Source organism: Chenopodium quinoa, unplaced genomic scaffold, assembly GCF_001683475.1.
Source record: "Chenopodium quinoa cultivar QQ74 unplaced genomic scaffold, ASM168347v1, whole genome shotgun sequence".
Taxonomy (NCBI): Eukaryota; Viridiplantae; Streptophyta; class Magnoliopsida; order Caryophyllales; family Amaranthaceae; genus Chenopodium; species Chenopodium quinoa.
The window spans coordinates 2,715,993-2,731,461 of NW_018742329.1; the positions used below are offsets into that span (position 1 = coordinate 2,715,993).

Below are 15,469 nucleotides of genomic sequence, written 5' to 3' on the forward strand. Positions count from 1 at the left end.
ATCTACAACCCACGTTCGGGGACAGCGAACCATTAAAGCCCACGTTCGGGGACAAGCGAACCATCTATAGCCCACGTTCGGGGACAAGAAAACCGTCTATAGCCATGTTTGGGGACAATCAAACCATCTACATCTCACGTTTGGGGACAATCGAACCATCATCATTTTAGTGATCATCTCCCAAGCGAAGACAATTCACGGTACAGGGTTCTCGATACACAGAGACTTGTAATCTCATCATCAGACAATATTTTCCTCAAATGGAAAATTGTCGGTGGTTACCAGCTCTTAAGGCGAAGAAATCGGCGATTATATCATCCATCGACTTTCCTCAAGCATGGAAAGTATCATCCGGTGGATTTCTTCAAGCATAGAAAACTGCAAAATTCATCTGCCGACTTTCCTTAGGCATGGAAAGTATCTCACCAAAAATTATCATTTGTGGATCTGCCGTGGCGCGGCAAGGAAATCTGACTGGTACCTTTTTTCTTCGTTCACAATCAGGTTATTCCATTTTTCCTACGGGATAGACTTGGATGCAACGTTAAAAACGTCTATGCTTATGAAAAAATGACAAATTAATCACAATAATACTTTTCAAGAATCTTTCAAGTCTCATCCACTCATCTTAATTAAATACCGATCACTCAAATCGATAAATAACCAAGAATCCTCCCCAGTGGAGTTGCCAAATTGTAGGCGTCGTTCGAAGTGCGCCTACGTTAAGCATGTGTGAATAAATTTGGAATACATAGGAAGTGGTAATTGACATATACGATTAGGGGACAAGGAAAGTAGGGAGCCGCCAACAAGTTTTTAAGGAACTTGTTAACCGTTCACGGATCATAAAAGGCAATCACGAATAAAGGAACAACGATAGGCAACAATGATTAACCCGTGAAGGTTACACCCCATTCATAATCCATGAGTTTACTAACTCCATATGGTTTGGAACCACGAAAAGAGGATCGGGGATGATGGTACAAAGTGAGTCATGGAGTCACATTCGCCCGTATTGGCCTCTACTCGATTCTTATAGTGAAAAGTGATTCTTGCTATCTCAAAGGCATACAAACAAAATATTCAACTTGCTCAAAACTATTATTATGCTAAATTGGTTGAATATTAATGCATAATATAACTCTAAAATATTAGTGATCACTTCAATTAAATAAAAAGGTTAAAAATGAACCTAAACCGGTTGTCCAAATTATCTTATTTGGCGTGATTATTTATTACATATTCCCTTTAAACATGCAATATGGTGATCAATAAATATAATAAAATCAACATTAATATTGGAAGCAATTCAACAATAATCCAACAATATAAAACCGTTAGAAAAATAATAGAAAGAAAAGGAACGTGATTCCTTATTTTGATTTTGCTTGCTTGCAACTATAAAACAATAAACGAGTTAGTAACTTCAAGGAGATAAATAAAACAATAATAAAAATTAAATTAAATAGAGTTGAAATCCTCACATAGTTCTACTTTTCACGCCTTGGTTTAAGGACAGAACCTCGGCTAAAGTACGAACTCCTTGGAGTGCTTAAGGGAGGTATTTTGGAATAATAAGGTAGGCTAGTGTTTGAGCTAGACCATAGAAGAGAGAAGAAACAGTTAATTGATTCCCTGAACTGCAGAAATAAGGGGGGGTATTTATAGGGAAAATGAGCATAAGGAACACACGGAACCCTAAAAAGATAAAAACCCTAAAAAAGAATGCCGCGACACGTCAGCAGCATGCCAAAACACGACAAAATATGCCTTGACACGGTATATTTTAGTGTGACGTGGGGTATTTTGGTGTGACACGGGACAGAAACAAGCCTACATAGGATAAAACGCGTTTCGGTTTTACGCGGTCAAGCCATACTGGTTGAATGAGAATGTCCACAAGAAGATGATGGACATTGTTGTCAATTATGAGACGTACAAGAAGCGGTCTGAAACAAAACAAGAAGAACAAAAAAGGCAGATTGATGGACAATGTGGTTGAACCAACCCACTAACAGGATTCAATTTCATCTGTACAGCATGCAAAAGGATGGTGAGTTTGTTAATTAGGCAAGTGAAATAGACATCTGTAGACACCCATTTGTGTCTCCCCAAAACCAAACCCAGTGATGAGTACCTTTCACGTCGAATCATAATCGAATGAAGTGAAAGTGTGGAAAGTTTAGTGTTGCGGAAAGTTTTAATTTCTATTTATCTTCTCTCTGTTTTTGAAAACCTACACTAGTAGAATAAACATAATGGCAAGCGGTTCAAACCCCCTAATGGGAAGCGGTTTTGAACCGCATTCCATTGGGGGGCTTGCCATTAGCCTTTTAAATGGCAAGCGGTTCAGAACCGCTTGCCATTTGTAGTGAAAGGGCAGCGGTTTTGGCGCCAAACCGCTGCCCATTATGGGTATAAAAAATTTAAAAAAAAAATTAGTTTTTTCAATTAAATTGTAACACAAACATAATATATGCAAAAACATTAATATTTTTATTAATTAATTGTTGTAATATTACATTTTCATAAAAAAAAAAAAAAAAAAAAAAAAAAAAAAAAAAAAACAAGCAAAATAAAACTGATGCTGCTCTTGTTCACCAGCCGTGCACACCACCAGCTGCCACCACCAACCACCAACCACCTTAACCCGTATTACCACCACCACCCTATCCCGATTCACCGTATCTGTCAAACAATAAATTGAAAAAATAAACAACAATAATTATTAACTTAATTTCAGATCTTTTGCGTAAAAAAAAATAAAAAATTCATATCTTAAATTATGAACAACAAAATTTTAAAGCGAAAAAACTCGAAAATTATACACAAACATACCGGGTTCAGATCTTAAATTATGAAGAACAAAATTTTAAAGCTAAAAACTCTAAAATTATATACAAACATACCTGGTTTAGATCTTAAATTATACACAAACATAATATATGCAAAAACTCGAAAATTAGCTAAAAATTTAATGAAATACCGGAAAATCAAGTGAGATATGACTTGAGAAGCAGCAATCTGAACCCTAACGCCGAGCCGGAAAACTGAACCCAAACGTTTTCTTCATTCTCGTCGTTGGGTACTGAGGCGTTCGTCGTTCGTTGTTCTTCGTTGTGGTGAGGCGTGAGATATGTGTCCGTCGTCCTTCGTTGTGGTGAGGCGTGAGAAAGGAAAGAAGGGAGGCTGAGAAAGGAGATAAGAGAAGAAAGAGAAGAAGATAAAGGATGGAGGGGAGATAGAGGAGAAAGAACTAAGGCGTAATGGAGGGGAAAAAGAGGAGAGAGAACGTGAAAATGAGGGGATAGATCAGAGGAGAGAGAGCGTGAAAATGAGGGGAAAGGGGACGGAGGAGAGAGAAGATGAGGACGTGAGCTGGGTTTTACTTTTCTAGGTTTTTTTGACCAAATGGCAAGCGGCTCAATGCTCAAACTTCTTGCCATTTACATTTTGGTAAGCGGTTCATCCAAAACCGCTTGCCATTGGCATTTTGACAAGCAGTTCATCCAAAACCGCTTGCCATTTACATTTTGGCAAGCAGAATTCAATAACCACTTGCCATTTGTGGCTGCCCATCAAGTTTATTCTACTAGTGCTATTTTAAGAAAACAGTCAATCCAGTTTGGTTGGTCCATGATATGGGTCCAATAATAGTGTAGTTGGATAGGGCTTGAAAAGAACTTTCCAACGATATATTATAAGCCCAATTCCGATGAATATTGAGGAGGAAGTCATGGCCAAATTACTGAACTGGGCCTGGTTTGAGCCTTATATGCGGCCCAATGATCTTGAGGAGGGCCTAATATAAATTTATCATTCCTAATGCAATTAGGAATAGTTGTAGTCTTCTAGATTCTTCTAGAAGGTTCTTTTCATTCCTAATTCAATTAGCATTGATAAATTGACTTTTGTTGACTTTTAGAGTTTTAATCAGAATAAAAGAACGTTTTTGAGGAAAATACAATTTTATCCTCCTGTACGGCAATTTCTATCTGATTTTAAGAAAACAAGTCAGTTTGTTAGTCAGCGCCAAACACCAGTTGTAGCGCCTGGCGCTAGCCTTAGCGCCTGGCGCTAATCCTCGTTTTACGCGTCAGAACTCTGTTTTGATTTTCTATCTTTTTTGTTGATTTTCTTTATAAGTAGCGTTCTAAAAATTCTTGATTCTCTCTCTCTTTCTAAGCCTAGCCTTTTACAAACACAATTCCTCATACATTAGCACTAGACACACCTAGCATTGTTTGAAGTTGCCTTCGCCCTAGACGTGAAAGGTTTTAATTTCTGAGGGTTTGGTCTTGAATCTCTCTTTCAATTATTTAATTTAAATGTTGTTTATTATTTTCCTTGAAGTTACTAACGTGTGTATTTTGTTATTAGAAAGAGGTACGAGGCATCAAAGTAAGTACTTTAATGGTTTTTATTGATGTTATTATATAGAAATCATGCTTAGATTGTTATTATGATTCCTAGTATCATGTTAGGATGTTTTCCTTAATTTGATGTTTAGGGTGACAACAATAAATTCCTAGTATCATGTTTAGGGTAAATTTAATATCAAGTATGATTAAAAGTATAATGCTTCCTATGTTTTTCCTAATATTCATGATAGTATCATGTTAGGGCTAAAGCTTTGATTTTTATTGTTTAGTGACATGCTAGGGTTTGTTATTAATCTTGTTAGTATCATGCCTAGGATCTTGCTATTAATATTATGCTTTAACATGATGATTGATTATAATTATTATTCATGATTATTATTATATTATGATTATTATTATTATGATTATTATTATGTTGCTTGATATTTATTGTTATTGCTTGATCACGCCTTTTATGTATGATTAAAAGAAATTTGTACTTGTAATCACGCTTAATAAGATAATTAATAATCTTCTTTAGGGTTAATATGATTATAATTCAAGTGGTCGTCAATAATAGTTTTATTTGTGCATTAATATTCAACCAACATAGATAAACAAGTTTAGGGTTAAACCTATTGATTGCATGTTAGTTAGAAAGCGCACATGAATAAAATCAGAATAAAGTAGAGGCCTATTATTAGGGCAGGTTCAATCTCTTTTAGGTTGGATTTGTACCTTCATCCCCGAACCTTATTTGGTTCAAGACCTATTGGAGTTGACGATCTCTTGGATCGTTAAGGGGTGTAACCTTCACCTCGTGAACGGTTTACAAGTTCCTAAAAAACTTGTTGGCGACTCTTTTGCTCTATCTTCCTTCCCTTTGGACGCCACCATGCTTTAGTGTATGATCACAGTGGGGTTCAAGCTAGGGATTAACGCTTGAAATATTCCCTACAACATCAATTGTGTATTACAGTGAAATGACAAGTTTAATTTGTTTTGTTGCATGTACATTCAAAGGTGGAGAAAAACAAAGTCCAATTACCAATTGCGCATGAGCTTTTCATGAAGACGCACTTCAAGGAGGTCCTTGGGAAATAGGGATGGCAATTCCAGATGGATATCCGCAAATCCGATCCACCCGAAATAAATAAATGGACAAAAATCTGCATTAAATGGATGAAGGTTGGGTGACGGATCGGGTCGGATTCGGGTGGAGCTCCGTTTCATCCTTCACCCGATCCGTCATCCGTTTATCACCCGATTGGTAGTCCATCTGTATATATAAAAAAAATTCCCAATTTTCTTATATACTAGTATACTACACTATGTATGTACTGTATATTTCTAAAAAAAATATTTCTAAAAATTCTTTAATTTTATTTTTAAAAATATAAAACCTCCCTCAATTCCCAATTATGTAGTACCGAAATAAGTTCATGATTACGTTAAAAAAAAGTAAGTTTATGATTTTTTTTTTATTATTATTATTATTATTGCTATAGTTTGGAATAAGAATTTTAATTAATGGTTTACTTTTTAAGTTTAAAATTGGCTAAAAAATTTTTTTTTATAATAACGTATTAGATTTTATAGTTAGAGTAGGATTATAATTATCACCCGCTAAGCATCCGATCCACCCGTTTCATTCGAGGATGACGGATGGATCGGATGCGGGTGATGGGTTTTGCGGGTGACGGGTGGATCGGGTGGAGCGGATGGTTAATTTGGGTGGATGCGGGTGGAATCCATCCGACCTGAATCCGATCTGTTGCCATTCCTACTGGGAAAGGACCGCTGCTTGCCAATGCCAAAACCAAGAACATTGCGGTAAAAACTTTAATATAATTTAGTATCTAAACTTTTATTTGGCTTTATTTTGATGAAATGACCCCCAAAAACTTAGATAGTAGCTTCTTTTTATGTGATTTCAAGTCATAACCACTTATAACTATATAATTGTGAGATGGTTTGAGAAAAAATGAGTTCATAAGTAACGAAATGAAGAAAATAGGTATATTAGAAGCCATTTTGGCTTTACTTGGCTCTATTTTGATAAAATGAACCCAAAAACTTAGGAAATAGCTTTTTTTATGTGATTTCAAGTTATAACCACTTAAAACTATGTAATTGTCAGATGGTTTGAGAAATAATAATGAGTGCATTTGTCAAGAAATGAAGAAAATAGGCATATAAGAAGCCATATTGGCTTTACTTGGCTCTATTTTGATGAAATGATCCCAAAAACTTAGAAAATGGCTTCTTTTATGTGATTTCAAGTCATATCCACTTATACTTATGTAGTTCTGAGATGGTTTGAGAAAGAATGAGTTCATAAGTAAAGAAATGAAAAAATAGGCATATTAGAAGCCATTTTGCCTTTACTTGGCTCTATTTTGATGAAATGATCCCAAAGATAACAAGTCATAACCACTTATAACTATGTAATTGTGAGTTGGTTTGAAAAAGAATGAGTTTCTAAGTAAAGAAATGAAGAAAATAGGCATAGTAGAAGCTATTTTTCCTTTACTTGGCTCTATTTTGATGAAATGATCCCAAAAACTTAGAAAATAACTTCTTTTTATGTGATGTTAAGTCATAACCACTTATATGTTTATTTGCTTTACTTGTAACTTATGTTGTTCGTAATTTTTATAAACTATGTATGATTGTATAATGTATTTCATATAGGAGACCTACTAGAAGAAGGTTGAATAAGCCACTACCCAAGGGATTAAAAAGAGTTTAAACGAGTTGTATTGGGAGATGGTGGGTGATCGCAACAAGAAGGGTCGTGTAATGGGACTTGGCCAAAGTGCAGAGTTGTATTATGGAAATCGGATGGTTCGAGTTTCCAGGTTGATAGGTTGTCGTACTGACAAATTATTTATGAGAGAATAGCTTCTTAATTGTATTAATGATCTTGGCTAATATTTATAGCCTACAAAAGATAACCTACACAATATAAAACTCTATCATATAAACTTCCATAAATCTATCTTAGAATATCACTAAGATATATTATTATCCTAAATATAATATCATAAGATCTATATGGAAAATATATCACAATAATATATTTTCCTATATTCCTAATACCCTCCCGCAATCGTAACGGCAGTAACACGAACGTTACAATTGGAAATTCGCACTTTGTTGAAGTCGATCGAGTTGCACTACTCTGTTGATGTCGCCTTCAATTATTTTTATTTATTTTTTTTTAAAAAAAAACTTTTGCAGCCATGTTTCTTTCCTGGTATCCGTGGTTTTCTGTCACGGCCCTTTGCTGGTGTCCGTAGTCTTTTCTCAAGGCCTTTTGCTGGTGTCCGTGATCTTCTATCACGACCCTTTGCTGGTGGCGCAGTCTTTTGTCACGGCCCTTTGCTGGTGTCCGCAGTCTTTTGTCAAGGCCCTTTGCTGGTGTCCGTAGTCTTCTACCACGGCTATAATACCCCGTATTTTTATACGTATTTTATTTAAAATATGTATTTTATAAGGGTATTTAAATAATTTTAATATTTTAATTATGGTGTTTTAATTATTTATCCTATGTAAGTTTGGAAATATTTTTACTAAAGGAAAGTTTGTTTAATTATTTATTTTATAAAAGTTGGGGTTTTATTTTAGGAAATTATGATTTTAACAAGTTTTAGTAAGGAAGGGATTAGGAAAAACTAAAGGAGGAAAGTTGAGGTAAAAGGGTGATAGAGAAGGGGTATAAATATCCGTCTTATGAGGCAATTCAACTTTTCCCAGAGTGGAGAAAACCCAAGGTAAACTTCTCTCCCTTTTCTCCTTATTTTTCTTCTTTCTTTTTCTTTTCTTTCTCCTTCCCCTTCCCCTTTTGTTTTCGCACCACCACCAACGGCAACCACCACCATCGGTGGGCCACCGATCACCAGCCACCCAGCCGGCAGCAGCGGTGACCACCAGTGCTGACAGCAGCCGGCAGTGGCGCCGGCCTGCTGCGTGGGTTTCGAAAAAAAATATTTAAAAATCAAATCTTTCTTACTCAAATTTAATCTATGCTTTAATCTAATTGTAAATTATGAGTTTGGGATTTAATTTTTATGTTTGATTATTATAATTATGTTAATTAATTTTCAAATTTGGTTTTTAATTAAAAAGCCCTAAATTTTGAAACCCTGGGTTCTTGATTTATGAGTTATTGAAGGATTATGATGTATATTGGGGTAGACCTTTGTTTTAAGTGGTTTAAGGCTTAATTACAGCAAGTTTTAATTAAAATAAAGTGCTGGAATTTTATGTAAAACACTTAATATTATGTTTCTTGAAGAAATTTTAATTACCCATTAATTGGGACTTAATTATGGTGTTTTAAATATAATTTCAGCTTACTTTAATTAAATTATGAGGGGTTCTAAAATAGTATATATTGCTGGAAATTTGTTTAGAGTGGATTTTAATACTCTATTATGATTTTAATGTGTAGGAGACTTTGAAGTAAGCAATTTCTGCTAGTCGTGGCAATTTTAAAATCGTACTCAAGGTACGTTCGCGTACTTAGCATATTTTTGGTGATGTAGTATCATGCTAGGCTTGATTTAATTAATTCTAAATAGTATCATGCTAAGATTTATGATTGGAAATTGTGGATTATTGATATTGGTGTTTAAATTAGAAAGCATGATTTATTTGAGATGGATTAATAGTTGGAAAATTAATGTTTGGCATGTTGTGTTTGAACCACACTTTTATTTATGGCATGTTAGAATGCATGATTAATTAATTACATGCTTAGTTATGTTTGGAATATTGAAAAGGAATTTTTATTATGGTTCAAATAATTTTTATTGATGCTTTAAGCATGAGGAAGGAGCTATACAAGTGCCTATGTACACAAGAATAAATTGTATGTTGGTGCCTTTGTGCACTTAAGGTGTTTTTAACACCGAGGGATAGGATTTTTGGCGCTTTATGCGTTTAAGGTGTCTTTGACACTGATGTAGAATTAAAAAGGGTTCAATATTAAATAATATGTGGTCACTAATTATTCAAGAATTAAATTGGTATGTTTGGTTGATTGAATAAATATTGTTGATTGATTTATTATGCTTTGAGAGTCATCACCAAATCCAATAACATGTAAATAACGTAAAGTGAAAGAGCTTACGCACCAAAACTCTTTAAACGTATATACCTTGAGTATGAACAATGGAGGGAGTTATGGGGTTTTATATTTAACCATAACTTCTAATGGAGTACTGGACACTGTACATTCCTTTTTATTTATTATTATGCGCAGGAATTCCGCCACCTTTGAGTGGTTTTGTCGCTAGCACGGTTAGCTCCCGTGTCAGTTAACCTAATTTATTTGGGGGAGGTATAGTTGGAAACCCGTTCGATGCGTAATCAACGCTAAATGAATTATTTAGTGTCTAATTAAAGTGTCTTGTTGATTGTTGTGTGTGCTTGTAAACAGGTGCATTGAGGTAAGTGTGTGTTGATAGGTGAAAGCATGTTAGTGTGTTTAATTACGCCTACGTACTCAGCTTTCTTTATTGTGTGTGTTTGTGTGTTTGGCCATGTCTTTATCTTGGCCCTATGATGACCCATTTTTAATGGAGAGTAGTGGGGACAAGTAAAGATAAACTTTTCAGGTATTGAAGCATATTCATGACGGGGCATGAGTGAAGAGTGAATCATGCTAGTTTCCAATAGTTTATGATGTGTTTTATGCTTTGTTTATTTATAATACTTTTCATGTGGACTAACGCGAAGGCTTGGTTTTGGAACGGTTTTGAATAAGGGCTTTAATGGTTCCAAGTTATAGTTTGATTTTATTGACTTTGTTTGTTTGGTTTTAAACTTTACTTTAGTTTGGTTGACTTTTGAGCTGACTTGTTTAAACGGTTTTTAATTTAAAGTCTTCCGTTGTGTATCTTTGATAGTTGCCTTAGCCGTTTTCACGATGGCGGTAATGTCTTAGATATTCCTAAATCGTATCTTAAAAAGTAAAGTGGGTATTTAAAAGAAAGGAATTTTTAGGGCGTTACAACGGCCCTTTGCTGGTGTCCGTGATCTTCTGCCACAACCCTTTGCTGGTGTCCGTGATCTTTTGCTACGGCCCTTTGCTGGTGTCTGTAATCTTCTCCCACACCCCTTTGCTAGAATCGATGGTTTTTGTTTTTTTTTTTAAATTAAAAAGTACGCCAAACGTGGATTTTCTATGGAGATGTATTACGGAGAAAACTAACTCACATAGTCCACTAACCAAAAAATTAAAAAAAAAACAAATTAAAGAACAAAAATTTCAAAGACTATTAATATAGCGGAAGCAAATTATATGAATCCCACCGGTGGATTTAACTTTCTAACCCACCGGCAGGGGGAAATTTTTGTGAATGGTCCCAAGATTTAACCTGCTCTTGATACCATAAAAAATTATTTATGAGAGAATAGCTTCTTAATTGTATTGATGATCTTGGCTAATATTTATAGCCTACAAAAGATAACCTACACAATATAAAACCCTATCATATAAAATTCCATAAATCTATCTTAGAATATCACTAAGATATATTTTATCCTAAATATAATATCATAAGATCTATATGGAAAATATATCACAATAATATATTTTCCTATATTCCTAATAACCTATCAAACATAAGTTCCTAACAAATCCAACTAATAGTGTAGTAGGGTAAGTAGGATCAAATCCACAGGGAGATGGTATTCAATCTAACCTCTAAGAAATTGGAGAAACTAAACTATGGCATGAAATTGGGATAGGAAAGTAGTCTAAATTAAAATAGGAATAAAACAATTAATAAAAAGCCTAGGGTTATGGTTCACCATGCTTATAGTTCTAAATCTATCAAAATACCAATAACAATTCAGTTAATCAATTAACTAGAGCAATTGCTAAGCCTACGGTCGGGTTTTAACGCTCTCAATTCAACATATGTAGTTCGGTCGCTAACATAATCAAAATTGATAATTGTAGCCTTGTAGGTAAGCCTCTAAAAGTAAGATCTTTCGATTCAAACTTTTATTAACAATAATTAATCAAACAATTGATCGGGTTGTAAGATTAACAATAAAACACTATCAATTAGAGAAATCAATAATTAAAATATCAACAACATCAATCAAGATTCATTATATAAACATGGATTCCCAAACCCTATAAATAAACTACTAAAGCATGAAATAAATAATTAAAACTAAATCTAATAAAGAAAACATAATTAAAGTAAAGAAATAGAATTAAAAAAATACCTCAATAAATTACAATAATAAACCCAAGAATCATCCATGGAGATGCCATGAGAAAGTAGGGTTTGAGAAAACAAACGTAAAAACAGCCTAAGGGAAAAATGATATCCCTTGATTATTTATATTATCCTAAAACTTATTTAAAAAATTAAAGAAAAGAAATAAGAAAATATAAATTACATAAGTTGTAATATTATTGGATGATAGAAGATGACGTGGCCCGAAGACTTGTGACGATGTGGGATGACAAAGCTACTCAAGGCTTCAAGGACTGCTCGACCATACCAGCGGTCGCAGGGCTGGTGGTCGCGCCCTGGCAGTAACAGCAGCGAGCATCGAGTGGACGCAGCACAGACTCACAGCAATATCTCGTGGGTGGCTGACATCATTGCTTGGATTCAAACGCTTATAACTTCTGTTCCAGGAGACTTCTTGGGGCGTGTGACCTATCATTGGAAATCTCTTCAAGTCTAGTTTCCAATGCAACTTGAATCCTTCAATCCGATATGTAGAACTCAAGTTATGAACAAAAGAGTGGACAAAGTTCAATTTTGACACTTTGTAAACCATCGTTTTTCTTCGTTACTAACTCAAATTCAATTCCGAAAGATGCATAACGACCCTTGTGGATGCTATAATCATCTCTTACGCAAATAAATATCAATCGAAGCTTTCAAAAACACAATTCTTTCATTGAGTGACCTTGATTCATCGACTTTTCATCCTTTCATTGTCCGATTCTTCCAAACTACTCCGAAAGCGTCCAAATAGCTATGAAAACATATTAAACATTAAGAAAACACAAACAAGGCATAATAGAGTACAAAATAGACAACTTATGCATATGCAACCTAAAAAACGACTAAAAGCCCTAAAAATCCACTATAAACTTAACATAAACATGCCTATAAATCATATAAAAATATGACTCATAACAGTACAGGTCTTCACAGTAGTACACACAGTCCGTTGTTTCTCATATGCAGGATCAGATGGAGCATAGGGTGCAGGCTCTTCGCAGTGAAATCCGAAGTGAACTCCGAAGTGAAATTCGGAGTAAACTCCAAAGTGAAATCCGGAGTGAAATGGAATCTGAGATGCAAACCCGAATTCAAGTTGAAGTGGCCTAAAAGGAGAGGAGAGTCGAGGAGAGGTGGAATGAGTGCACGAGTCAATTCGTCAGCAACGACACATGTTCCACTTTTCAGCCTCGGCATCGAGACCCCAGGGACGACCCTGGTAGTGGAGGAGCAGGCCAGGGTACCCCGGCAATTGCTTAGCCTAGCTTTGGTTTAGGTAGTATGGACATGTAATTAATTTAAATTATGTAGTGTTTGATTATATTCCCGCTTTTGTAGAAATGACTATATATTATGTAGCTTTTGATTATGTTCTAACATAGCTTTTGTGGAAATACATATATTAATATTTCCATAATTCGATTATGATTTTAATTATCACGGGTATTAGGTGCATGAATATAGGTTTTGATTGATGCCAATTTTTTTTAAAAAAAATAAATCAAAATTTGTCGAAATAAAATGTTATTTCCAACGAAAAGTCTGAGATTTAATTCCGTCGAAAAAATGAATTTGCGACGGAAAAACTGTGAGGGAAATTCCGTCGCAAAACTTAACCGTTGCGACAGATTATAATTTCGTCGTAGATTTACGACGCTTAATTCCGTCGTAAATTTGCGACAGAATATTAATCCCTCGCAATGATTAAGTTTTAAGACGGAACTAATCTATCGGAAAGTATTTCCTAACAACCGAATTTTCCGTCGTTATAGCCAAGTCATCGACGGATTTTTCCGTTGTAAAATAGCGACGGAATTAAAACTGAAATCAAAAAAAATTCCGACAGACTAGGTTCCGTCGGAAAATCCGTCGGAATAGCCCTTTCGACAGAATTTTCCTCGAAAAATCAACTTTTACCTACAAATTGTTTTTTGAAAGACCTTAACGACGGAATTTCGTCGTTAACATGATTTGCGACGGAATATAAGGCTCCAGCGACTGATTTTTTCAGTCGTAAAATAGCCTTTTTCTTGTAGTGCAAATAGAAGTGCGCCACGTGGTAGCGCACATGGCAGCATGCCATGTGGCGTGCCATGTGGCAGCGTGCCAAGGTGGCGGCGTTCCATGTGGCAGCGTGCCATGTGGCAGCGTGCCAAGGTGGCGGCGTGCCCACGTTGGCAGCCACCAAGTGGCAGTGTGCCACGTCGACAATGCCTTATGGCAACGGGCCGCGAACACGGGTGACAGGTCATGGACGCGGGCCAAAAGGTGGCGGCCCAACCGAACCCAACTTGGGGCTCAAGGTTGGGTGCCACATGGTTAGCTCTCAATGCATGTAAGTTGCCTTAGGGAGCAAGTGAGGAAGTGGTCCTCACCTAACCATGTGACACTTGTTACTTTATTATTCCTTTGTTTATTTAAATAAGGATTGAATTCAAAATAGCCACGTTGAAAGATGAGTGAAATTTACAAGGAAGCACTCCTATAAATAGCCAAGGCATACCTTGGGATTGTTCACTTGAGTAAGAGTTAGAAAAGTCATCTCCACTTGAGAGAAAACCTTTAAACTCATAATTACGTACTCGAATAGTTTGGTCGGACTTGGCTTACCTTCAAGTAATAGACCTAGTCAGGATCGTGTTACGGGTGGATACCGTAGGAGGTTATCGCCCGTTGCGAGACTTAAGCTTTCTCAAGTAAGAGCTCGGTGAACGAGCGAAGCACTCTTCAAAGGTAATTTTGACTTTCCATAATTCTTGTTAATTATGTCTTTTGATAATATTAATTGTGAGTTGTTTGATCTTGGCTTAGGTTTTATTTTCCGCGATGAGTCGGACTCATCAAAACTCAACAGATATTCTCTCTCCACCAATTCTCTCCACTACTTTTACTTTTTACAATTTTTTATTATTTCACTTACCCCACTACCTCCATATTTTATTACTTTCTCCAATTTCTCTACTATATAATTAAAAAAAATATATTAAAATGATAAAAGAACACAAAACACTTTTTAAAAATTCTCATTCTTATTGTTGTTGTTGCTGTTAATTGTCATTGTCATTGTCATTGTTGTAATATAAGCTTAAAAGTATGAAATTTGGATTTATATAATTAGAATTATATCATTAGACATAAACTTAACTGAACTTATTAGAGTCGAACTTAACTGAACTTATTAGAGCTGAACTGAACTGAACTGAAATTAATCTGATGAGAACAGGCCCTATGGGTTCGTGAGTTATGGATTTTGAGGTTCTAGGTTTGAGTTCAAGTTCTGAATTGAGGGTTTTGGGGTTCGTGGGTTCTCGGTTATGGGGGTTCGAATTTCTCATGGTTATTGTGGTACAGCGGGTTTGTGGGATTGATTGAACGGTGGGTTCGTATGCCATTTTATAATTCCTAGTTAACACCGTCAGTTTTTTATTCCTAACCTATCAATTCAATTTCACGTGTCAGTCAAGTCCTTTCCAAGTCATTAACTAGCTGGACAACTTGCCATGCGTAAGTTACCAAAATACCCCCATGAGAAACAATGCATGTTAATCATTATGAGAAACTTGGAATTACTCCTTGTAGGGAATATTTCAAGCATTACCCCAAACTTGAACCCCACTGTGATCATACACTAAGTACGGTGGCGTCCAAAGGGAAAGAAGATAGAGCAAAAGAGTCGTCAACAAGTTTTAGGAACTTGTAAACCGTTCACGAGGTGAAGGTTACACCCCTTAACGATCCAGGAGATCGTCAACTCCAATAGGTCTGGAAACCATGACTGGTATTTCGGGGATGAAGGTACAAATTCAACCTAAAAGAGATTGAACTTGCCCAGGCCTCTACTTT

General features: G+C 35.6%; 1 long non-coding RNA gene across 1 annotated transcript; it reads right to left on the bottom strand.

Moving 5' to 3' along the window:
* Positions 1–2,438: 2,438 nt before the first annotated feature.
* Positions 2,439–3,524, bottom strand: LOC110689105. Its single transcript, XR_002504804.1, has 2 exons — positions 2,987–3,524; positions 2,439–2,688 (listed from the first exon to the last, which is right to left on the bottom strand). It is a non-coding gene; the product is annotated as an uncharacterized LOC110689105 (long non-coding RNA).
* Positions 3,525–15,469: the final 11,945 nt, after the last annotated feature.